The sequence below is a fragment of the Tympanuchus pallidicinctus genome, unplaced genomic scaffold, assembly GCF_026119805.1.
Source record: "Tympanuchus pallidicinctus isolate F22 unplaced genomic scaffold, pur_lepc_1.0 scaffold22, whole genome shotgun sequence".
Lineage (NCBI taxonomy): Eukaryota > Metazoa > Chordata > Aves > Galliformes > Phasianidae > Tympanuchus > Tympanuchus pallidicinctus.
In genome coordinates this window covers 30,058,144-30,083,773 of record NW_026294739.1, presented here as the reverse complement: position 1 = coordinate 30,083,773, position 25,630 = coordinate 30,058,144, and the positions used below count along the sequence as shown (strand labels likewise).

The 25,630-nt window shown below is 36.0% G+C and overlaps 1 long non-coding RNA gene across 1 annotated transcript in view; it reads left to right on the top strand.

Moving 5' to 3' along the window:
* LOC128082480 (uncharacterized) overlaps nucleotides 1-17,313 on the top strand; it is a 94,797-nt gene extending 77,484 nt beyond the window's left edge. Inside the window, exons 2-3 of the long non-coding RNA XR_008207692.1 lie at nucleotides 13,576-13,651; nucleotides 16,291-17,313. This is a non-coding gene — a long non-coding RNA (uncharacterized LOC128082480). The remainder of the gene's footprint in view (nucleotides 1-13,575; nucleotides 13,652-16,290) is intronic.
* Nucleotides 17,314-25,630: the final 8,317 nt, after the last annotated feature.

The window sequence follows — 25,630 nt, the reverse complement described above, 5'->3', positions numbered from 1 at the left end:
TTCACTCTTGAATAGATTGTTGCAAATCTTGTTAACTTTAAGAAAGAAAATCTGAAGTAACAAAGCAAACATTTAGAAATATTGTTATATTTATGTTAAGTAAAATAAAATCAATTTCCTTATTAGATTTTTCCTTATTAGATTCTAGATTTTAGACTTATATCAATATACTTATTCCAATATACAAAGACTTTATGAAAACTGTGGTATTTTGTTTGGATTTTTGTTATTGTTCTTAGTAGCAAAATGCCTACATCTTAGTTACTTAAGCTGCCTTTGCAAGATTTGAAAGAATTCTTTTCAAGCCTGTTTAGGACTAACCATGGATCTAAGTGAATCTTGTAATGTGACTGCCTGTTTGAGGCTTTGGGAAACTCGAACTGGGCTTTGAATGAGCCATGCAAATACTGGAGCCATTGCTTGGATACAAATCTAGACTTACTTTGTGCTTCCTTTGAAAAAGAACTGAAATGATTCAGGTGTCTAATTCTGACTAAAATGATTCTGTGAGGAGTCTGGATTTCTATATCGGAAGTGAAATGTTAAATGACAGATAAGATGTGAGCAGTCTGGGTAGCTGTAGTGATCTTAAATGGTTTGTGAAATTTTGGTGGAGATAGGCTCAGCAAAGTTGGTTGAAGAGCTTACTATAGGCAGGAAAGGAAAGAGAAAATAATGTCCATCTGATTAAAACTCTAAGCTGAGGCTACGTAAAATGTAGAAATATTTCTTAAATTAGGAAATACAAGATAGAAAAAGATCTCCAAGATCACCCAGTCCCATCATCCCCTACCACCAATGTTTCCAACTAAATCAGTAGTTATTGCTATTCATCCATAAGGTATTATTGGGAACACACCGAATATTTTATGCCTTATCTGTGTGTGTGTTGGTGCACAAGCTACCTGTTGTTATTGTTGTTTTAATTTCCAATTAGTTGTCAGAAAATTATCTTTCTTTTCCATTCTTCAGTTTGCCATAACTCAAATTGCGGTTTTTGTTGGTGCTTGTTTGAAGCAGATAAATATGGTCATGCTGTGTGTAAACATCCAATGTAATGTGAAAATCCTCTTAATAAAATCCAATGGAAAGCACTGGGACTGAGATAGTGAAGATTTTATATTGGGCTACATAGATAATATCAGTGCCTAATGATTCTCTTTATTTTCCCAGTTTTGCTTTATAAATCCATGTATTTTTTGCTTGAACATGTGTCAAAATTGATTAATTCTGAATTCTGCTGCTACTTAAACATCTTTCCAGGCATGTCCCCATCAGTGTAATCAGTGGCAGTGATGTCCATGTAAATGAATCCTTTTAAAATATATTTTCATTTCACCTTGATACAGTCATATTGTCAGATTGTCAAATAGTCCATGAAATGGTATGTGTATTGATCTCCTCAAATTGTGTGTTCTAGTGTAGTAAGATCTGCCAAGTCATTTAACTTCAGAATAAGATTTACTCCTTTGGGCTCCTCTTTCTTGCTTTAGTGCATGCTATGCCCCTGATACTCTGTGTGCATCCAGAGCTGAGCACAGCACCACAAACCCCAAACCCCAGTTCTGTTCTTTAGTTGTTTTGTAGCATACCAGTTTGGGCAGCCTAGGAAATGAGGCATAGAATTAAGTTAGGCACTGGCCTAGTAATTATTTTCAAAGTGCTTACACAGCATATGATTGGAGCTCAACCCAACTCTCTGCTTTGCATTAGGAATGAAATGTTTTATGAGGCTAAACAGAGATGAATTTTGGGAGAATTTTTAAATTTTTGCACATGGGAGACTTTCAAGTATTTTCTTCACTGCCACTGCAGTGGTTTCAAATATTAGCAGCTTCTTAGTCTTATATTTTGTATGCTTTAATTTCAAAAATACAGTACATTTTTTTGTTGTTAAAAAAGTACTTGCATATTTGGTGTAAAAGAGCCCATATAGAGTGGCTGGTGATCAGGTGCTCTGCATTTTTTTTCAGTTTGAAACAATAAAAGTAAAGAAATTGTGTATTCTGTAATGTTCATTCAAACAGAAAGAAATTGAAAAACAAGTGCACCTGGGGAAAAAGATTCGGAAAGACACCTGGAGATGTTCCAAATGTGTGCTTTCTTAATAATTAGCACATCATACACCTAGTTAGCATCTCATAAATAACCATAAAGTAGTCATTTAATGAATCATTCTACTTTGTACTGTCAGAGGTTACAGAAAAAGCAAAATACTTTGTTTATTTTAAGAACAAGGGGCAGGTCTTCTCTAAGCATAGTTTAAAAAGTTGTGATAAGAATAGGAATATTTATGTCTTTTATTAGAGATCAGCCTTTTTTTTATTATTGCTCAGTATGAATTAACAGCGGCATCAAGTATACTGGTTTTTTGTACATGTGATCTGTTTTTTTGGCACATTACCGAGGATGGCAGTGGTTAATTTGGGTATTTTGCAGAAGACTTCATTCTTCATGTCTGAGATCCTGTGTGGGTATCTGTTCAGCTACTCAACCTTCACAGAAATCAGACACTTCTTTAAAAACCCAGAAAAAAAAAGGCTTAAAACTTTTATCCAGTAACTGTTTTGTTCTGTTGCTATGCTATATTTGTGCAGAGTAAAAAATACTAAATTATGTATAACTTAAAGCAAAGTCCTCATTAGAATTAATGAGAGCCTTCCAGGAGAAATAACAAACATTGATAGTCAACTTTGCAAATTATTTATTTTTTCCTTTCCTTTGTAAGGAAGGAAAACTGAACAGCAATGTTACAGAGCAAAAGGAAAATAAGACTCAGAAATCTAGACAAAATCTTACATCCTCTTTTTTATTATTAAGGATTAATTATGGTTACTGTGATTATCATACAAAATATGCATAATTAAATGCAATGAAAAGCCTCTATTTAACATTAATAAAAAATAAAGATTAAATACATGTGGTCAATTTTGTAGGATCAAAGCAGAAGCACTGGTAAGAGAAGCCAAAACAATTGTGAGATTTAGATGCTGGATGCTGTGTCCGTGTCCTTCTTTGGACTTGCTACAAACATGTAGCATGACTGTCCTGAGTTGTAAATAATAACTTCAGTCTTCACAATTTTGAGTGATAGCTATGTAAATTTTATTTTGAAACAAACTTATCTATACATAACTGTTATGTCAGGATGACCCCATTTTTCTGAGCACTTTTTGGCCTCTTCACCAACCTGGTAGATGTTCTGCCTGCAGCAGAGACAAGTGAAGTCTGTTTGCCATGTACCTATAGTTTAATGTAATCTAAGACTTGAGTTTAAATGCTGTGGGTAGTAATTCTATTTCATCATTAATGACAGGTATAAATCAATGAATTTGTGAAGTAATTTAGGAGGCAGATTATGTTTGTTGGAGCTATAGAGGTTAGTGGATTATTATTATTATTTTCTAAAAAGAGAAAAAGAAAAAAATATTTTGAAGAAAACTTAGAATAAATGATCTGAAAAACATCTTTAGAGGGTCTTTGACAACCATCAGCCTTTCTGAAGTGCTAAGTACCAACAAAACATGGAAAGAAAATCTTGGAATTATCTCAGGTTGTGAGTTCAGAAGAGATATTTTTGGATTTCTTAATGTAGCTTTCTATCCTGCAATGTATCATTAGGGGTTGTCAACAGCAAGGGAAGCTGCCAATCATCTTAACTACTTTTAAAAATCCATCCAGTGACTTTAATTATGATTAGGTATTTATGAAATTAAGCAACGCTGAATAGACAAATTCCTTCTGGTAAAGAGAAAGGTGTTTATTTTCATCATATCAGGTTTTCGTCTTGCAAAATGCTTGGAATATATACATGTTTTAGAAGCTAGTAGGGGATTTTTACGCAGCCAAAGTATTTTAACTAACGTGAAAAATAAAACCCAGAAGATCTGCAAGCCCCCTTTGATTCTTCAGCAAGCAGCTAAGCTCTTTACCCTCTACTTTTAACCAGTGGTCTTTCTATAGCTCACCTTTCATTGAACTTCACTTCCACACTCCTCAGCTTATTTTGGTTTTTGTTGAATTAATGTTGTTTGTTTTGAGGTGCTTACAAATCAGCTGGAATATCTGTGCTCCCTTGTCTTAAGTATTAGTGAAAAGGTTGCCTGTACTTCTTTCTAGTCCTAGGCAAAAAATTGGAGGTGTGTGTTCTTCCCAAAGCATCTTAGGAACAGATTGAAGGTCCTCTCTGTATCAAATTGGAACCACTGAATATTAGTTACATTATCCATATTATTTTGTACTTTTCATGTCTTAAAGACTTAGAGAAATCAGTGGCCTTCTCTAGGGAAATGCAAAAGCTTGGAAGACACAGTGCTCAAGGCAAAGGAAACCTCTCCAAACCTCTCCTCCATGACTGTGCTGTTGTTTTTGGCAGTAACGGTAGTACTCCCTTTTTTATTACTGTTACTCTTCCCCTCCTAGAAACTCCTTCTGCTGTTACCATCCACTCTAAACACCTGAATCCAGAACATGTGACTTAGACTACCTCCATTTTTTGTCTGAATACATTATTTCCCAATGTGTTTATATCTCTGTTTTCCTATCCTTCTTCCCTACCCTGCCATTTTCCCTTGTGCCAAAATTGAGATTTATTTTTACATTTGGAAGCACTTCAAAATCCTTTTTTTTTTTTTTTTAAACCTTACTTGCTTTTCTCTAAATAAATTCTGCTATCACACATAGGCAAATTCTAGACTATTTTAACTGTTTGAGGATGGAAACAATGAAAAACTCAATGGTCCTTCCTACCATTATCTGCATTTTTTTTGTATTTTGGTTTTAAAAAAATGCACACAAAAATGTAGTATTCTGTTTTAAGAAATTAATTTATGTGATTTAGGTATAGGAAAGTTTAGAAGTTATATAGCCAGTTGGTGGTCTAACATAAAATAATCTTCTTCAGGCCTCAGTTTTCAGAACAAATATGTATGTTAATAATATTGTTTTTTGTTCTTGGCCTCTATCCTTCGCATGCTGTTTTCCTCATATCAAGTAGATAGACTGTAATGTGTAAATTAACTCTAAAGATTATGTTGATGTTTAACCCTTTTATTTAAAGCAAAACTCTCAAACAGTGTGCATGTGCCAAATAGGGTGGAGGTGGGAGGAGGTAGGTAAAACACATTCATGTCATTCAATAACGAGACAAAAGTAGCATGCTCACTTTCTTACGTTTGTGAAGCAATGAATTTATATACCTTGCTAAAACATCCAAATTCCATGCTAGAAGCAAACTAAACCTCAAAATCAAACTGCATACTACTACTTTCCAATGAATAATAGTTGAAGAACTCAGTAGCACACATATTTTTGCTTCAATTACACAATCTAAGATCTGGAGCAAAGGAGACTGATTTTACATTGACCCTTGGCTCTTAAACAAATGGACAAGAGAAAGTTATATAAACTATAGGTTACTCTTAGCCACTCATGTATGTGTCATAACAACATAAAGTGTTGAACAACATTAAACAAACCTTTCATTTGTGGTTAATGGTTGAATTATTAATTGTATTTACTTGCATCTATTGGGAGAATGGAATTTAGACTGCGTTGTCCTAAGTAATACAGAGCGTCTGTTTTTAACTCACTACTGAATTAACTATACTCAAAAGTCTGCAGAAAAGGCTCTGGCCATCAGCCAACAGCAATTGCCACAAGTTGAAAGAGCTGCAAGAAGCAGGTCACGTTTAAGAAGTACGGAATGCTAAGGCTCAATTATATAAATCAAAAAACCTAGTGCAGATGATCAAATAAGCAGTTGAGAGTATTTGATTGGGAGCACATGGGAACCATCTGTTCCTCTATAAGCTAAACCATTGCAATAAATACAGGCAATCATGTGAAGTTAACTGGCTACATTTTAGTTTGTACAGTTAGCACACTATAATGCCATTTACCAACTGCATTTCTAAATACTTCAGGTTGTTTAGCAAAACATGTATACATATGTCTAAGAAACACGCCTCAAATAAGTATAGGGTTTTGCTTGTTTATTCTTCAGAGTAAATGAGCACTGTTTATATATGGATAATTTTTTTCTACACTACAAAAATTGAGCTGGAACCTGCAGAAAAAAAGAGGTGTCTTGAAAATCTGGCCATTTGAAATTACATTTTTAAGGTAATGTAATTACGTTTTTTAATAGACTTTGTTCAGGTCAGTACTGAACAATGTTACTACATATGTATTGTGTAGGAAAGATGAAGAAAAGGTTAAACATTCTTTCTTTTTAAAAATGTGTTTGGTCTTTGGAACCAGAAATGATTCAAAGTGATGTGGAATCTTGTTAGCGAGGTTTTCTTTTTTTTTTAAACTACAATCATAATTAATCACTGTGAATTTTTTTACAACTATGCACTGAATATAGATTTCTAGTTTTGAAGGTGTTTGTTCAAAACTACGTATAGGAATGTGTATGCTTTCCCACCAAACTTCTTCAATCAACATGACTACTTTAAAAATATTAATTTGAACTGATAGAAAGGTTTTAGTAGAACCTCTACTGGTATTCAGGCTTGAATGTCATAACAAAGCTTACAAATGACAACTCGATCCGTTTCAACTATGAAGCTACTTATTAAATTCATCCATTCTTTGTGTCCTTCCTTCCATGCCATATTTGTTCCTTTGATTAGGTTCCAGCCAGTTGTGTTTGAGCTCTGCTGGACACCCAGGAACCTGGCATAAGCAGCTGTTGCATGCAGAGTCTACCTATGTGCATTAAGATCATTAAGTTTTGAGGCATTCCAAAGTCCATTTTGACATATGCATTCTGCCAACATGCATGTTACAGTCACATCCATAGTCTCTGGACAGGAGTATGACATCCACATGCTTCTGTCCTTCGGTACAGATGTGGCTGCAGCCTATAGATTAGAAGGATTTCAGCCCTAAAATTACATTGTTTTTAATATCAGTAAGTTGTTTTATGTAAATGAAATTTACAGATCTGTTTCTTCTGTCTTTAGGAGCTAAGTTTTCTGTCTGGCTCAAAACACACTTTAGACGTTTTTAAAGCCTTAAAAGATGAAAACACACAGACACCCTCTCTCTCTGTTTACATGAAAACTTCTGAAGGCAGAAAGGCAAATGACTAAACCCCAATTCCCTAAGTAATCACATCTTCTCTCACATTTTCACAATGGGCATGTAATGATTTTGTTTTTTAATTCTAATGTCTTTAAGCTCTCTTTGTGAGGTAGAGCTAAATTCAGAAACAGATGAAGACTTGCCCACTAATGTTAGGGCAGATTGAAACTCACTTAGTTTTGGGCACAGAGATCAAAGGAGTACTGCTGCTAATTGTTCCCAGTGGAAAAATTGCATGCTTACTCAGATCCCAAATTTACCTGGGAGACATCTGATTTTATGTGCACAATAATAGATTTCTGAATGTGCTGCAACTTAATTGCAGTTTCTGAGCCCTGCAAGAGAGCTATGAAGAGAGAGTATGGGGAGCTCTCCAAGTGTGTAGCATGGCCAGGGGCTTGGAAAGGACTGCTGGCTGGGGGACAGAGAAGAGAGCAAAGCATTGCTAAGGGGAACTGTTCTGCAGTTATTTATAAGCAGGGAGAGCTAGTGTTAAACAGTAGTTACCAGGAAAGAAAGGCAAACTATGCCCAACAGAGAGTGTTGGGAAAGATGTGCAGTGTGAGAGAGGTTAATTTGTAGGATGATATTTGGCAAGAATTTCTGGCACCAACCTCAGTCTTTGTGCAGAATTGGTGAAAAGCCTCTGAGGTTTCAACACCCTCCTCCTCTTCCGAAGCCAGTTATTCTCTATGACTCATTACTCTGTTGCTTTTGGTTCATAGGAATGTACATGTTTTATTTCCTTTTATTTTAAGGAATGTTAAGAACTGTGTTATACTTAGCTCTAACCAAGAGCTCTCTCTGAAATAATTTCAGATCAACTGCATTCCTCCCAGGGTCTCTCTGAATTCAGGCTTTGAAATACCTTGTGGTCTCAGGGAAAAAGAACTAAGATTCTGTTGTGGATTGAATGTAATTGCTGCCATTCAATTCAGATATTTTAAAGAGTATTTCAGCTGTGTCACAGAAGCATAGAGCTGAAAATAGAGTAAGTCTTTAGGCCAAGATAAGGCACAAGTATGCAGTACTTTTAAGAATTGTTTAATTCTTTTGAAGATTGTCATGCTTATGGAAGCAAGATACAAACAGGAGTCCAAGAATTCTTAGGGAATGGGGGTCTTTATGAAACTTCAGCACCCATCTGAAAAATTCCATGAAGTGTGGTCCAGAGGAAAACTTAGGAGAGCTTTAGCATTGGGAGCTGATGGAGGAGAAACTTGGAGAGATGAGCAAAGATATTGTGTCTTACTGTTTTTTTCCTGATGTAGGAGGAGAATCTGATTTTGAAAGTTAGTGATTGTGACCAGAAAATAACAAATACCTTTAAATTGTTCTTGTAACAGGAACAAATGGCAATCCTCAAACTGATGAGATGATTGAATTGCGATTTGATATGAGTGCTAGTGAGAAATGGAAAGAACTGGTCAAAGAAAATACTAGACAAGATGTCTGAATTTGTATACTATGAACTGCCTATCTTTCTTTTTAAATAAGTACATTTAAATTTATCAAACAAACCAATTGAAATGTTAAATAATAGGTATAAATGTAGAACTGTATCAGAAGAAAATCCCCACCATTTCTTTTTTTCCTGTAAGTGTTCTTGATATATAAACTTTTCTGCTATATTTTAAAATTTTTGGCTAATGAAAATTGATGAAAGACATAATGGGCATTGTATTATATTGATTTAGACTGGTAAAGATTAAAAGTTTGAGCAACACTGCTATATAAAAAGCAATAAACTACTTTGTTCTCAGAGGTAAATTTTTGAAGCAGGGGGAAAAAAAGTTGTATGTGTAATGCTTGTCTGTCTGTGTGAGTTCTTTCTGCATATTTTGGGTTTTATGGGTGAGGAAAGAGTCAGACCAAAGCTTATGTCAGCTGTATATAGAAAATGCAAATCGAAAGTCAGAAACGTATATTCGTGTGCTTCTTTTTGGTGAGTTTTTCCTTCTCTTCGGTAGTCTCATAGTTTTTACTTCTTGCCAGCTGTGAAGTTGCACCATGGAGGACCTCTTCTAAATCTCAGGGAATGACTCTAAGGTAGCTTAAGGCAAGCAACAATCTGTGTTTGATGGAAACTAAAATTGCTTTAAAAATACTTTGGATAGTCCTTCCAGATTTTTTTCACTACTTGGATTAATTAAGAATCTAAAATTTCAAATGATGTTATTTTTCCAGATATTAGTAATGATTTTTCAATAACTGTTTTTGTTTTTTTTTAATACATTTCAGTACATTTCAGATAACTTTGTTCAGTTACAAATAGTTCTGAATCAGTTAATTAAAATTATATCTGGGCAAACCACAGCACTTAATTTTGGTGACCCTACAAATAATGCACAACATAAGCACTTCTTTGGAATTTATGTAGAGGAGGCAGTACACTGCACAATTCTTTTCGTAACCAGAGCTAGCTAATTACAGTGCACTGTATTTGTGCTGTCACTAAATGGCTTCACAGTGTGTAGCCACATCAGTTCTGTTCTTGAATTTGGCAACTTCAATTACAGCTGATAAAAGATGACTTGTTCAGAAATTCTGAACTATGGGAAGTATGCTATTAAATTCTCCAGGGATCCTGTTTTCATTCAAAACTGTGTTCTTTGGTATCCAAAATATGAGTTTTCAACAAACTGAATAGAAAATGTCAATTATTAAGCAGAGTGGCCTACAGGTTTACATAGGAACTGCTTTATTTCACAGAAAAAATTTAAGATTCCATGAAGGCATTTCAACAACATAAGACACATTTTCTTACTTTGATTTCTGAGCGTAGGTAAGAATTCTACTTCTTGTGAGATGTATGAGTATGATGTTCTTATAAGTAGCATCCATTAAAATAAGGCAGATAGGATAGCATTGATGTATATTACTGAAAGGATTTTAAAAATGAGCTTTAGATTTGTACCAGATGGCAGAAAATAGTTATGTCTAGCAGAGCACCTCTAAGATCTAACTCTGGAGATGGGATTTAGACCAACATTGCATGGAATTTTTTATTAGTGTCTGCAAAGTATGTTAATGCCTAGGAAACAGATACTAGAAGTCCAGAAAGCAATAGGCAATCCTTTTGTCAGAGTTTACAATTAAGATGATAAAAAACAAAAGTGAAAGAAACATAGTATCTGGGAACAAATAATGTTAAGGTAAGATTTTACATTTTTCCTTCAACTATTGTGTTTTTCAGGGAAGTAGAAATTGCTGTGTGAAGGATTACAGTTTAACTTACGGGAAATAGGAGAGCAGAATGAGGTAGACAAGGGAGGGTAAGTGTGGAGGAATAAAACCAAAAGCAATGGATTGTGAGGGCAAAGGAAGAAAGATTTGAGACTGGTGATGAATCAGTTGAATGTGCCACTTAGAACCCAGACAAAATGCTTGTCAGTTGCTTGGGCTGCCTCAGCATGCTGCTTCAGCCTCTCACTGTCTCTTTTTGGTGTTCTTTGCATGGTTGCAAGATGAGGGAGAAATATTTTAAGGAAGAGTACTGAAAGTAACGGTACAGCTTGCTTTGACTCTTGTCATTTGCATTGATGTTTGTGACACACTGTGTAAAAGGTACTGTATAATAAGAGGTTGCTAGGCAAAGTCATCCTTTATTAGTTTCTAATAACGAAATCCTATGAATCTAGTATAAAAAGGAAGTGAAGACTACAGAATTTCTGATGATTGATAAAGTGACTTTGGGTCTGAGTAGATTACTGGCAGTAGGTCACATTGAACCTTGGTTATTCTGTGATTCTAAGAATCAGCTCTAAATCCAAGCAGTGTTACCATAACTAGTGCGGTACTGAAGTATGTTAAACACAGAGCTGGCTTTAGCCATGGAGCTAACAGAGCTTCTGAGCTGACTTCACCATCTGATCTTCAAAAGCGGAAAAATAATTCAAATAATCTGGATGTTAAAAAAAAATAATAATTAAAAGAGAACATAAACATAATAAAAGGTTTTTACTTCTTCGTCACTTGATAGAAATTCTGTTACTTTTGTTGTAGACTAGAGAGAATAATACAACTGCAGATATACAAGAATATCAATGTACAGTAAGAAAATGTATTTTAATATCATTTGGGGAAAAACAAGCTGTGTTGTAGGATGGGATTACTTAATAGCTGATTTAATAATACCCTAAAGTATCTACAATATTATAACAGAAGTTACTTATTATTAAACTTTAGAAAAACACAGAATTGGATATTAATCACTTCTACTTTATGCATTCATTTATGTGAATTATGATTCTTAGACTTCAAAAGATAGTCTCCACATTGTTTTGTCTAATTTATTCAGACTTAATTAGAGAATCTGTTCTCCAAATCTTTACATTTCTATTATTCTTGAGCAACCATGGAAGTGATGGGTGAGATGTGAAAAAAACCCAAAGCAAAAGTTGAAAATACAATGCAGAAACTTCAAATTGAATATAGAATGAAGATATTTTTAAGTATACTTTTTAATATGCAATTTTAAAATAACCATACGTTAAGCAAAATGTATACACTACTTGGAATGATCTGGCCTAATCAGTAGCTTTTCTTAGGTTACTAGAGCTGAGAAATTGAACTGACTGATGACAGTTTAATAAAGTTGGAATGGCAATTAGTGTTAAAATGATGTATGCCTGAAAGTTGTCTTCAGGTGAATGTCCAAATTCTACTTACAGCATTAAAAAGAAAAAAAAAAAAAAAGAATTGAAAGAAGTAATTTTTTTCCTCCTGCAGCTTTTTGGACCTGCGAGCAATCTGCCTTTACACATAGCTGCAAACTTCTCTTATGGGTTTCTGCCTCTCGCGGTATGTTCTTTGCTCTGTTCTTTCTGACTGCTATAAAGCTCACCTGGACCTTCCTGTCTTCTGTAGGAATCTTGCAGAAAATAAAGTAGTGTAATACAAGCTTGGCTCATTTGCTACTGAGGAGAGGAAAATCTCCAACTTCTGTTAAAGTGCTGCTTTCCCTAGAAAGACAGAATTACATGAGGGGTGGGGGAGATATAAAGCTGGTTGATAGGCTCTGAGAGGCAATGTCTTTATAAAGAAAAGGTAGATCAGATTCTGGATGGGTTAAAGAATATGTAGAAAATTGAAACAACCAGAAAAATTTCCTCTTCCTCCTTGCATGTGCTGAGTTAGTATTGATACATCCTGTTAAGCATGTTACTAGATGTAGGAATACATTGTGTTTCAGGGCCATTTCATCAGCTTAATCTCCTGATAAGCTTTCTAACATCTGTTCTCAACTTGACATATATTTTCTATTCTGTGCCATCCTTGAGGCAAAATTTTCTTCTCCAGTCCTCACTACAACTCTATTATCTACACTACAGATCTTTTTTTATGAATTTATATTCATTTTTCTGACTGAACATCTATTGACATGAAGTTTTGCTTGCCAGCCAAGCACAGAAGACATTGAATGATTCCTCATATTGTCAATTCAGTCTGAGAAATGAGGAGCTCCTTATTGGTATTTTATTTTATTTTTTAATTTTTACCTTCGCAATATTTTCAGCTGGCTACATGTTCATTTTTTAATAGGCAAATTAACAAGCACAAACACTTCACGTGCACTACTATCATCTATGAATGATTGTACCTTACCAGAACACAGCAAGCCTCTATTTAGAAAGTAAAATGCTCTAAATAAATTCAAATTTAAATATTTCTATTACTTGTGGGGAGTCATCTTACTACTTCAATTTGTAAAACATACCTTCATACAAGCATTGCTGATTGGAATACAAATTTCATTTACAAATTTTGTAGTGAATGAAATATATCATAGATAATCATATCTTTGTTTTTGGTAGGAATTTTTAGTCTCCTATATGTTTATGGGTTATACATATTCTTTATTGTGTTATTAACTGTGATCCTAAAAAGAAATTAAATATGGTTTGTTTGTACAGAGTAAGATTTTTTATATATTATTTTTTTTTCTAAAGTACTCCAAAGGAGGAACCTGGAAAACTGCTTGAAACTGAAAGATAACATATTTTAAAGAGAATTCTATTGTAGGTCGGGTCTGCTTTGTGTAACTGTGGGTATGCCTGAGAAGTGGCAATTGTCTTAACCATTTTATTATAATTATTTTAAAGATGTCTCTGGGGTTGTTAATGTTTTTGTTTTCCTGTCTGGTCTGGATTGGCTTGGTTTGTGGGTTTTTTGCGGTTGTTTTTTTGTTTTGTTTTGTCTTTGTTTTGTTTTTAAAGAAGGAAGCTCTTTGGATTAGGAAATACTCAGGATACATGACGTTAGTAACATTAATAATGGCTTTAAGTCAAACTACCTACTCATGATTTTTGATGCGCGTAATCATCGTGAACATAGCATTAATGAGTATCAAGGCCACATTTTCTAGGGCATACAAAAAAGTGGATGGCATTCATCTCCCAGGGAACCCATTTCTATTTTTAATTTACTAGCTAATATGTATTGTAAAAAAATACATCATTTCTTTTTCTTTTTTTTTCCCAGATTATGCCTAAACTTCTATGTCTCTTCAGCACTCCAGAGAGTTCTACCACTATGTGTAAAGCCTGAAGAAAGTACAGTAAGACATTCTTATAATGATTAATTTATAATTTATAATATTTAAAATATATACATTTTTTCAGTATTTGTGTTGAGATATTAGTCAATTTTCTGTTACCATACCTGATTTGAGTCTGATCCAATTGCCAATGAAGACATTAAAGTAATCTAGAGACATTTTACAGGCCTTCAGCTAGAATCCTGATGTGTGTGTCAGAGTATCACAATAAAAATAGGATACTACTATTTCATAAAATATGTATATATACATAGATACACATGCGTGTGTATGGTGAATTTTAGACTTGTAATCTGTTGCCAATGGTAAATTGTTAGAAATGTATGAGCAAGCACTACCTCCAAAGAATTCCAGTTCCTGAGATGCATTTTCTCACTGTCCCCATGCCTCTACCTCTCTTCAGGCTATGGTTACCATTGATGAACTTGTTCAAAAGCCGTTCCCAATTTAACCAGCCTTTTGGTAAAGATATTTTTTTTTCATTTAACAATAATGTCGTTTCACATAACATCATGTTGTTTTAAATTCCACAATGACAAGGAGATAGTTCTGTTTCAGACTACTTTCTGTGCCAACATCAAAAAGTCAGTACCTTGGCATTTAATTTTGTACTTAAAATTTTAACAGCTGTATCCCACATAATAGCAAAACAAGTACATTAACATAAAATGTACAAAAAAAACCCAACAACCTTAATAATTCTAGTAAAAATGTTACAAAACAAAATATATTAGATTTCAATTACTTTTTTAGATATCCTCCTCAGTATTCTCCTGAATTAGTTTATTTGTTGGTCATCATTGCCTTGCCATCATCTTTAGACACTTTTGCTCTGAGTCTTCCATTAGAAGATTGTATATCGCTTTTAAACTTCATTGTACATAAAGACCAATGTGTATGGGGTAGGGAGAAGGAAGGGAAAAAAATGGTGTGCTTTTCAGACCGTTAATGCTTGGAGTCTTGGATTTTCTCCTTGACATTTTCCATGTTTTTTTGTTTTGTCACTTGGCTGTAAATAACATACTTTCCTGGCCACTTAGAAAGGTAATGTTCTCCTCGCTTGTCTTGTTCAATAGAGTTATCATTGAACGGAGCATTCCTGGCAGCCTATTGAAGAGCTTTAAATTGAAACATCCTTTTAGTGTGGAGTAGTAATCAAAATGCTTGTGTGTTATATGGGAAAGGAGAAGTAACCATTTTTCAAGTTTATGGCACAGAGCTTTTCCCATTGTTGTAAGAGTTCCATCATTAAAGAAGCCACCTTAAATTGCCACATAGGTCCCAAAGCAGTTCTAAAAAATGTTTACTTTAGGAGAGCAGTCTTTGGATCAGTTGTAATTGTAATTGTATTCTGGTGTCGTTAGTTTTCTGTGTGGCTTTCGTCTCTGTGTTCTTCATCATCCAGAAAGTACGTTCCATTTGAAGCATTTACTCCTAAGTCCCAGAGTGAAATATGTTATATGATTTTCTCTATCCTCTCCAGCAAGTATGTGTTGTTAGAGCTCCTTGTTTTCTTCTCAGCAAATATATGTTTTGTTCAATTTAAAAAAACTGTAACACTGGCGGTACATATGTTTCAGTAATGTTGTGTTATATGTGCATGATATGTCATGATAACAAACTATAAATTATATTAAGTTCTGCCTTTACAATATGAAGTGTCTTACAAGAAAAAACTGATGCTTATGTTCTTTGGACAGAATTTTCAGGGATTTAAAAATATATGATCTAGAAATAAAGAATAACACAACAAGACTTCTCTTGTATTTACTTACCAGATGATTTTTCTGGTCACGGATCATGTATTTTAGGACTTTACCAATTGCTGATTTTGCCAGATTGTCTGATTGGAAATATTTCACATAAGTGATTTCCTTTTTTTTTTTTTTTTTTTAGCTTATAAATTCTCTTAATTGTTCATCTAGCTACTTATGATTTCAAATGGATTGCCAGGGTCCCAGGGCTTCTTGGGATTGTTGTGTATTTGGGTTTGCTTGCTATGAGCTTTCCATAAGCTGTATTTTCTAGACTAGATCTCCAGGCTGGTTAAACCAATTGGCATCTGATCTCCAGATTTCTTGACTGTGAGAGATCTCTAACAAGCGGTGATCGTCTGCACCTGCCACAACTTCTGAAATTGAATTCTATAGTCAGAATATGGATATTTCATTCTAGAAATGTCATATTTCTGCAAAGTACAGATTTAAAAGTTTTTGTGTTTTTTTCCCTATTCATACTTCAGTTTCTGAAAAAAAATTATTTTCAAGAAAAATAGAAATTGCATTTCTTAATTACCTGTCAGTGTCTATGTTCCACCAATCGTACACCTGGCAAAATAAAATGTTAGTGTAACAACATTATACTTGTCTTTATAATTTAATGGCAGAGTGTTGTCATTGAGTTCCTTTCATGCACATTATGATTACACACTGTTCTGCAGCAAAATCTATGTTTCCTTAATTAGTTCCTGATTGTTTCCGCCCTTAGAAAATTCAGCTCTTTCTCCTGCATAACTACTAGCAGTTTTCTTCCAAACCGTCAGTTTCCACGTTTCTTGACCAACCAACATTTTGGCTTTTTTTTTTTTTTTTGCAGTTTGACTGATCACTTTCTTTTTTGTTAACTTATAATTCAACTAGGTTTCTCCTTGATGATGCTAGAAGGCCAATAGAGTGCAAGAAGACAGAAGACCTCTGCTTTTAATTTTAATATGTCCTCTAACAGCAGTTACTGAAATCCTTTCTCACACTTACTATTGAAGAACAGGACATGCTTACTCACTTTAAGGTATTTTGCAGTTGAGTTGCAAATAAAATTTAATTCCTGCTTTTCAGTGGAGGTACAATGCCAGTAAATTTGGTCAGCAGAATCAAACAGTTTGAGCCACAAACAGCTCCAGCTCAGTCACTGAGAGCAGATTCCTTTCCTTGTTAATCTCTTGAATGCCTGCTTACATGTGTGGGAAGTGTGGAAATGGTAGCAGGCTTCAAAACAAAAAGTCTGGGAACTAGTTTACATGTGCAAACTTCTTCTCTCCCACTGGCAGTGTCAGAAATGGCTGAGCTGATCAGGATGAAAGCATCAAAAAAGCAAAAAAAAAAAAAAGAAAGAAAAAAAAAAGCTCAAGCCAAGTGAAAGAAAGACTCATAGAAGATGTCAACATAAATGGGTAAAGTTTGAGCCAGAAAAAGCAGGGTGTTAAAATAAGAGCGATGCTGCAGTGTTAGTATTCTGTGCTACCTGTAACTCCCTGAATAACAGCACCAAATAATCATGATAGTATTTTGTGTATTTTAAGTACCAGTGAGAATAAAGCTTTCTGCTATAATTTCTATTAATTCACACGAGTTTTCATAACCTAGCTATAGAACAAGTGAGGAGGAATTGCTCAGCTCCTTTCCTTTATTATGAGCTATGTTGTTTTGCTGGAGCTCAGAAGAGGTTTAAGAATTATATCATCAGAGAAGAAAATCAATTTTATTGGTTGATTTATTTTTCTTTTATACTTCACCTTTTAGGAGGCAATTATCTCTACTGCATAATTTCATATTTTTAAGCCAGCATGTAAATTAACTATGAAGATATGTAGATTCATTTTGGAACAGACTCAAGCTTATTCATTTGTCAGATGTGATTATAATGTATCTTAACAAGTTTAATAAAGTGTGCTGAAGTGGTGTCACTATGAAAGTATTCCCAGCGATGGCTGCATTGATGTGAAACAGTTCCCTGACTATTTTGATTTGATCAGAGCTATGCAGCTAGCTTCACATCAGGTATTTCCAGGCTTGATCACTCAGATTTCCATTAATTTTTCAAGCTTTTCTCTAAAATCTGCTTTATAATTTATTTAGTTGTTTCTTTGCTACAAAGAAAGCTGTTGGAAAATGAATGTCTTAGCTGCTTAAACATTTGGCTAGGTAAGGTTATTTACCAACTCACACAGGCAAATCCATGCAGTTAACTCATGGATGAAATCAGGCCTTTGAATGACAGATATCTCCATGGTCATTCATATGGACAGCTCTGAGGTTGCCTACTCTTTTCTCAGGCAGAAAAACCAGACTAGTCCACATTAGTGTGGTAACTGGTATGAAAATATTGAACAGAGCCCAGAATGATTGAGTAAGAGTCCTTGGCTGGTAGGGAACTTTGAGTTACAAAAGAGATGGCTCTGGAAAGCTCCACTGGGCAAAAGTGATGAGGTAGTACAAAAAGCAAGAGAATAAGTGTTTGCATGCTGATTTAGTAAACCTCTGACGGTGATTTTGTTTTAGTTTTCTTACAATATGACCAGTCTACCTTAGGACGAATGAAGTAAACTCTTTACAGTGCAGTGCCTTTCATAAATACACTTTCACAGTTGTGCCACTGATATCTGTGACAGACTCAGCTGGGGCTATGGCAGAGATGGGAGGAGGACTGGCTGTGGCTCCACTCACAGGGGCTGCCCTGAAGACCCAGTGCCTTCCCATGGATACCTGGTGCAGTGGTGAAAGGAAAGGTAGCAGAGGTGGATGTGATTAGGGGGGCAGAAAAACAATAGGTTACTCTTTGTGTTATAAACTGGTAGACATTTCAGACAAGCTTGTCATATGAAAGTGCCTTTGGAACTTACAATTACACTGATGAATGGTATGATAAAATTATCTTGTAAGAAAATATTTACTGTCCAAAGAAATTGCATCAGGTGGATTGGAGGGGAAGAACGCTACAAAACAGAATTTACAAGAGGGTGTGAGATGTGAAAGAGGAAGTTATTTTACCTTCCTGTATCTCATATTTCTGCCATGCACTCTCCCTTCCTTGTGCAGTCTTATCTTCTGCTTATTCTGTGTGAAGAATTTTATGTGCAGTTAATTCTGTGGACTAGCAGCTAGAATATTTTTGCAGTCTGCATGTATTTCCCAGAAGTGCTGGTATATGAAGATCTGGGAATAAGCCATTAAGATTTGTGAGGAACTTGTTCTTTGCTACAGGGTGTTGTAAATAACTTAAAATAATTTGGACTTAAGCAAAAAGGAATTAAGAAGTTGACTGGTGCTAATGAATACTAATGATTGTTGGAAACATGATCAATGTGAAGCACATATTATTAGTGAAGGTGCCCTTCTTAAACTTCATTAATCACCAAGATACCCACAAAACAACAAATAATACCTTGTTGTTTGGTAACAGCTAAAGGAAGAGCTGGTTTATAATAGGTGTTAAATTTTGCATTCCTGTCTCATACTGATGCAAAGCAAGTTTTCTTTAAGAATTTGTACTGGCATAAGTAAAAGATGTTTAGTGCCCTATTGGTGTTTCAGCATATGAATGAATCTGAATTGAATAAATGACTAATCCTGTTCAAGTCAATTTGGCAACATGAGAGTTTATAGCTAGCCATGTATTTAAATACAGGCCTCTAGGGCTTCTCCTATACGAGTAGAGCAAGGTTGTGACAGTGTACAGACAATGGGACTGTGCTTTTTTTTTGAAATCCCATATCATACAAAGATGCATCATCCTACTTTTCCCTAGTTAAACACAATCAACATAACATGAGTCTGTGAAGTTAAATGCTTGTTAAACATGTCTTAAAGCTTTAGCTGCTTTAGTGATCATAGTGGTGTTGCTTGCTGTTATATGCCTATTTTATTATTTTTATATAATCTACAGAGAGTTTTTGCGTATAAGCTTCGTCACTTCTGTGTTTCTTTCTCCTGCATGAATGAGATAATTTATTATTCAAGTTCCGTCTGAGCATCATTTTCCTTCATTTCCTCTTTCTCAATAGAAAAGAAGCAAATACTAAACAAACCCAAAAACATGTATTTTCTTAGAAAAGATTTTAAAGCTGTTTCAAATGACAAGAGGAGGAAAGTTTTTTGTTTCAGGCCCAAAGAAAGAGTTCTTGCAGTTGGCAACTTGTCTTCATTTTCTAACAATGTCAATCTATCAAATGGAATATGTAACCTCTTCCTGCCATCCTTGCAACACTTTTAGTGGCAGTGAAAGTGATCTTGTTATTAATGGAAATAGCTTTTTCATAGGGCCATGTGTTTATCTTCGTTCTGGGCATGTATTGAGTTTGTGAGAACAAGATTGGGGTTAATAGATTTAAAACAAAACCAAATCATTTACTGATAATTCGGGGCTACTATACAGGTGTGTATAAATAATGAACAGTAAAAAGGGTACAGCTATTGGTCTTTGTGATTGATTTTGTGCCTGAAGGGATAGTAATAAATGTACAGACATTATTTTGCTTTTTCTTGCAGTCATTTCCCTACAGATACTGTAACAGTATTAAAATCTTACAAAACAAACCTGTCATTGAGAATTGCACACTTTTAACAAAATGCCATACTGAAAGCTTGTTGAATGGGGACCTGGATTCTACCATTGTCCATCTGTTATTTTTCAGATCACAAGTTTTCAGTTTTCTTACTTTGCATCAGGTATTTCTCTCAACTAACTTTTTAAATGACAAAGCAAGGATTGTGCCAGGAAAGTTTTAGTTCCTTCTGATGTTCAAGTTGCTTCAGAAGTATATTTGAAACTTAACACTTGATTTGTATTAGTGGACTGTTGTCTTTTACTAATGACATTAATGAGAAGGTATGAATGTATAGCAGAGCTACTTTAACTTCTGTGTAGCAGTGCTTGAACTTAACAAAGCTAAGGAAGTGTTATTTCTAAGAATTTATAAACAAAAGTTTAATTATTTCCATTCAGATTTTTTTCTGTATTCCTGTATAGAGGAACCTTTTAGCTCAGTCCAGTCGATTGCTTCCTTTTACAATCTACAACTTGCAGTTAGCCCAGACTTGTCTCAATTTGTCTCAAACAAAATGTACCAAAAATTGTATTCAAAAGTATTTCAGAATGAGAAAATCGGATATTCTCATGTATGTAATGAGATTTGTGAGGTCTGAAGTAGTAAATAAAGGAATAATGTTAGCTTTAACACTATTAATATTTTAGCAGATACCGATTACTTTTATGATAGTGTTGCCTGTTACTAGAAATTGACATTTGAATACTCTTCTGTATTAAGATGATGAACTCTGTGTGCAACTGCAATAGGAAACGTTTTATGGTGGAATTGAAAGACTGGTAACTGTGCACCTCAACGCTCTCTGTGAATGATTATTGGCTAATAAATAGATCTGTTGTTAGGGTTACTACAGAGTGTCAAATGATTTCACAAACAAGAAGGCATGTAACTAGGTAAATATTAAAGTAAAAGAAAAAAAATACAAAAAAACCCACATCCTATTGTTTAATTTTGATGCATTAATTTTTGGAGTATTTTTAAGGTGTGGAAAGGGCTTAACCTAGATACCAGTACTGTTTTGCCTGTGTTTATAATGTATTTTTCACATTATTTTTGCACGAAGGAGAAAGGAAATAGTCGCTTGTAAGAAACAAAAACCCTCCCAATAGACTGGAATGTTGAATTATGAATTATGTCGTCTTTTTCCCAGGCAGTCAAAATAAATTCATTCTAAAGATAGATTTACTATGCAAAAGATTGCTTCATAGCAATATGGAATAGTGTGTTTTGGGAGAGTATAACTCTCTTGAATTATTATTCTACCCTGTCTTCTGCTTTATTGTATTCCTCTTTTCCAAATATCCTTGTTTCTCATTAGGCTGGTAGTTGTATTACTTAAGATATTGTTTTAAATAGTATAACACAGAGCTACAGATTACTTAGGAAATTGTTAGAAGATACAAGTTATTTCAAAACAAACAGAAATTAGAGATTTCTCTTTTTGTTCCTCCCTGTTTACCCTGTTGCATTTCTGATATCCTTTTCAGCAGTTTGTGACATCACCAAATTCAACCACATAACCTTGGTATTTGCAGTGTATTAACAGGAATGTTCTACATCAGAATATCTGAAATAGAGGATAGCATTTCATAATCTGTTTTCCTCCCTTCCCATTGCCATTGTTCCTTATCAATCTGTTGCAGTTGCAGAATGGAAGTCACAGTATTGGAAGTTATTTATAGTGAACTTTGTGAAAGGTCAAATACCTTAGGCTGTTTAGGTGTTTTTATTAACAATATTATTTCCTATTTTCATTCTGTTTGAGAACATGTCAAAATGCTATTTTTTTTACAGTGTAATATTTAGAAAAGAAATAGGTAGCTTTCTGATCTTTGCTTCATAAAATCTTTCATCACAGAAAAAAAACAGGGAACGGAACTAATTATTCCTTTTTACATCTTTGATCTGATTTTGTATTGAGCAGTCCAAACATGTTAGATTTAGTCAACATTATTTGTAAATGGTGAATTGATTAGTTGAGTTTGGAACTGGAATATCCCCAGGGTACTCAGATAAAGAAGAAACCTGTGAAGCTGGTATTAGAGGCTTAAGAACATAGAGAAGAACTTACTACTACACGTTTAATATCACAATTAACAGAACTACCAAAATACTATTTCTCAGCTTATGTCATAGAGGAGTTTACTTCCTGACTTTGGGGCAGAAAGCCTATGCACCACGATTCACAGCCCATCAACCATGTTTCTGATAGGTCCTAAATACTTTTGTTAAAACCAGATATGATCTCCTTCCTGTCACTCTGAGTCTTCCAAGAGAGAAGATCGTGGGGCACCCCATACTTCCATACAGAGATTCTGCAACTAGTTGTATGGTCACTTGTTCCAGTGGGAATTCTGGTGCTTTGCTGAACACTTGTCAAGCCCATTTAATGAACTGATCAAGCAACAAATGAGCCAAAACAAAACCAGTCAAATTGTTATTCTGATCCACTTCTTCAAAGGATCGCACATGCTCCAGCCTGTCACACTAAAGACTAAGGAAGGAGAAAGGCTGAATGGAAAGGAGGAATTAAGATATAAGCTCCACAGTAGCATGTAAACTTTATTTAGTACCATATAATTGGACCAAAAGAAGAATATGAGACATATTCACCAGAGAATTTGAAGGAGAAAGTGAACTTGTTTCTCTAGTTCTAATAGTTTTGAAAACAAATGCTGCCAAGGGCAGCAAACCAAAGGGCATGCTTGTTCTAGCTTTGCCATGTTCTGCTCTCACCAGCTCATGGATAAATGTGGAGTGCAGCACTGCTCTGCGCTGTCTCTTTCCTCTCCTAGCTGTGTTTTTGACTGAAAGTAGCATCTGGCACAGTGTTTTATGCCATCATACCTTTCCAAATGTTCCCTCTGGGGAACATAGCAGGAGAGCACCTAAGCTGAAGATTGTGCAGGGAGTTTGTATAAGATGGTACCAACCTGCTCAGCTCTGATAAGACTGCTGTCCTTCTGGGCATGTGCAGAAGCATGTCTGTAACACTTGAAATATTGCTGGAGAAAATGTGTTTGCAGGGAGTAGATGATAATTTTGAGCATCAATGTTGTGAATTCAAGCACGTAAATTCAACTTAGATCTTGCTTCTGGTGGGTATATCTCATTTTGAATCTGCATAGTCTCCTGTCTGCTGAGATTTAGAAAGGCACATTTGATGTTTCCAATTAAGGTTTTGCAAATGTGAGAATTCAGAGTGTGCTCCCAAAAGGATTTCAAGAAGTAGTGGTAGGAATTTTATGAGGATGAGTTCATAAATTGTACATGGTGGTGGAGGGGCTACTTAGGACTGGTTGGAATGACATGACAGAAAAAAAACGGATGAGGTTTAACAAAAGCAAGTGTAGAGTCTTGCATCTGGGGAGGAATAATTGCATGCACCAGTACAGGTTGGGGGATGACCTGCTGGAGGGGAGCCCTGCGGAAAGAGACCTGGGTGTCCTGGTGGATGACAGGTTGGCCATGAGCCAGCAGTGTGCCCTTGTGGCCAAAAAGGCCAATGGCTTACTGGGGTGCATTAAAAAGAGCGTGTCCAGCAGGTCGAAGGAGGTGATCCTCCCCCTCTACTCTGCCCTGGTAAGACCTCATCTGGAGTACTGTGTCCAGTTCTGGGCACCCCAGTACAAAAAAGACAAGGATCTCTTGGAAAGAGTCCAGCGGAGGGCCACAAAGATGGTGAAGGGCCTGGAGCATCTCTCCTATGAGGAAAGGCTGAGTGATCTGGGTCTGTTCAGCCTTGAGAAAAGGAGACTGAGAGGGGACCTGATCCAGGTCTATAAATATCTAAGGTGTGGGGGGCAGAATGGCAAGGCCAGACTGTTTTCAGTGGTGAGTGGAGACAGGACAAGGGGAAACGGCTGGAAACTGCAGCATAGGAAGTTCCGCACAAATGTGCGCAAGGACTTCTTTACAGTGAGGTGACGGAGCACTGGAACAGGCTGCCCAGGGAGGTGGTGGAGTCTCCTTCTCTGGAGATGTTCAAGACCTGCCTGGATGCCGACCTGTGCGACCTGCTGTAGGGAACCTGCTTTGGCAGGGGGGTTGGACTGGATGATCTCTGGAGGTCCCTTCCAACCCCTACAATTCTGTGATTCTGTGATTCTGTGACATGAAAAACTGCTGGCAGGTATCTGTCCAAATTCCATACCTCTCTGACTCCAAATCATCTGACTTGAATCAACAAGATGCTCAGTTTTCTGAGGAATTCTCTTCCCAAGGATTCTTATTCTTCATTGTATTTTAGTTGTTGTCTTCTAAATACATATGGAAACATCAATGCAAATTACTTTGATTTAATGTGGGATCAAGTACCTGAATACATATTGTATTGCATCTCTGAAAGTGCTCAATGTGAGCTAAATGCTTTTAAGAGTACAAACAGATTTAGAGTCATATGGATTTGTGCTTCCTAAAAGCCTCTGAGATCTCTTCTGTCAAGCCAAACTCATAGAGTCATAGAATCACTGAAAAACTTATGTTGGAAGGGACTGTAAAAGTCATCTAGTGCCAACTCCTGTGCTGTGGATAGGATCACAACCCTTAAATCAGGCTGCTCAGATCCTTCAGAAATGGGACACCCACAGCTTTTATGGGGAACCTGATTCAGTGCCTCACCATGCTCTGAGTTAAAAGATTCTGCCTTACATCTAGTCTAAATCTCCCTTCTTCTAGTTTGAAGCCATTCTCCCTGGTCCTATCACTATGAGAACATGTGAAAGGTTGGTCCTCTTCCTGCCTTCCTTCAAGTACTGGAAGGCTGCAAGGAGATCTCCCCAGAGCTGCCTTTTCTCCAGGCTGAACAAGCCTACCTCCCCCGACCTGTCTTTGTTACAGAGGTGCTCCAGCCCTCAGATCATCTTTATAGTCCACTTCTGGACTCTCTCCAGCAGCTCTGTGTTCTTCTTGTGCTGAGAACCCCAGACCTTGTCATGGTACTCCAGATGTGGCCCCACAAGTAGAGTAGAGGAGGACAATCCCCTCCCTCTCCCTGCTGGGCACCCTTCTTGTTGCAGCCCAGAGTACATTTGATCTTATGGGCTGCAAGTTCTTGCTGCTGGCTCTTCTCCAGGTTTTTGATCTACTACAAATCCCAAGTGCTTATCCACAGGGCTGCTCTCAAGTTCTTCTCTCAGTTTGTGGACATATCTGGGAATGCCCTTATGCAAGTGCAGCACCTTGCCACGTTTGACTTCATTATGTTTGCACTAAGCCTGCTTTTTGACCCTGCCCGGGTTCCCCTGAATGACATCCCTTCCTTCTGCACCACTCAGCTTGGTGTCATAAGCAAGCTTGCTGAGGGCACGCTTTGTCCCACTATGTCACTGAGCAATGCACGGAAGAGCACCAGCCCCAATACAGACCTTTGGGGAACATCACGTGACTAGCTTCTCCTGAGCTCTCAGTTAATGTTTCAGCCATCTTCTGCTACTTTTATATGAGTCAAACTCTGATAATCTTTACAAACTGTTTATTTTTCATTTGCCTATTCCTTTACAATTACTTAATTAAAAGGTCTCTCAAGAAAGCACACTGCTACACTGCCACACTGCACTGCTTTTGTCGAGATATGTGTACCTGCTTCTGTAGTAATTGTCTTGGGATTTAGGAGAATTCTGTAAAAAGGGTTGCTGTTCTGCCTTTGAGTATTCCCC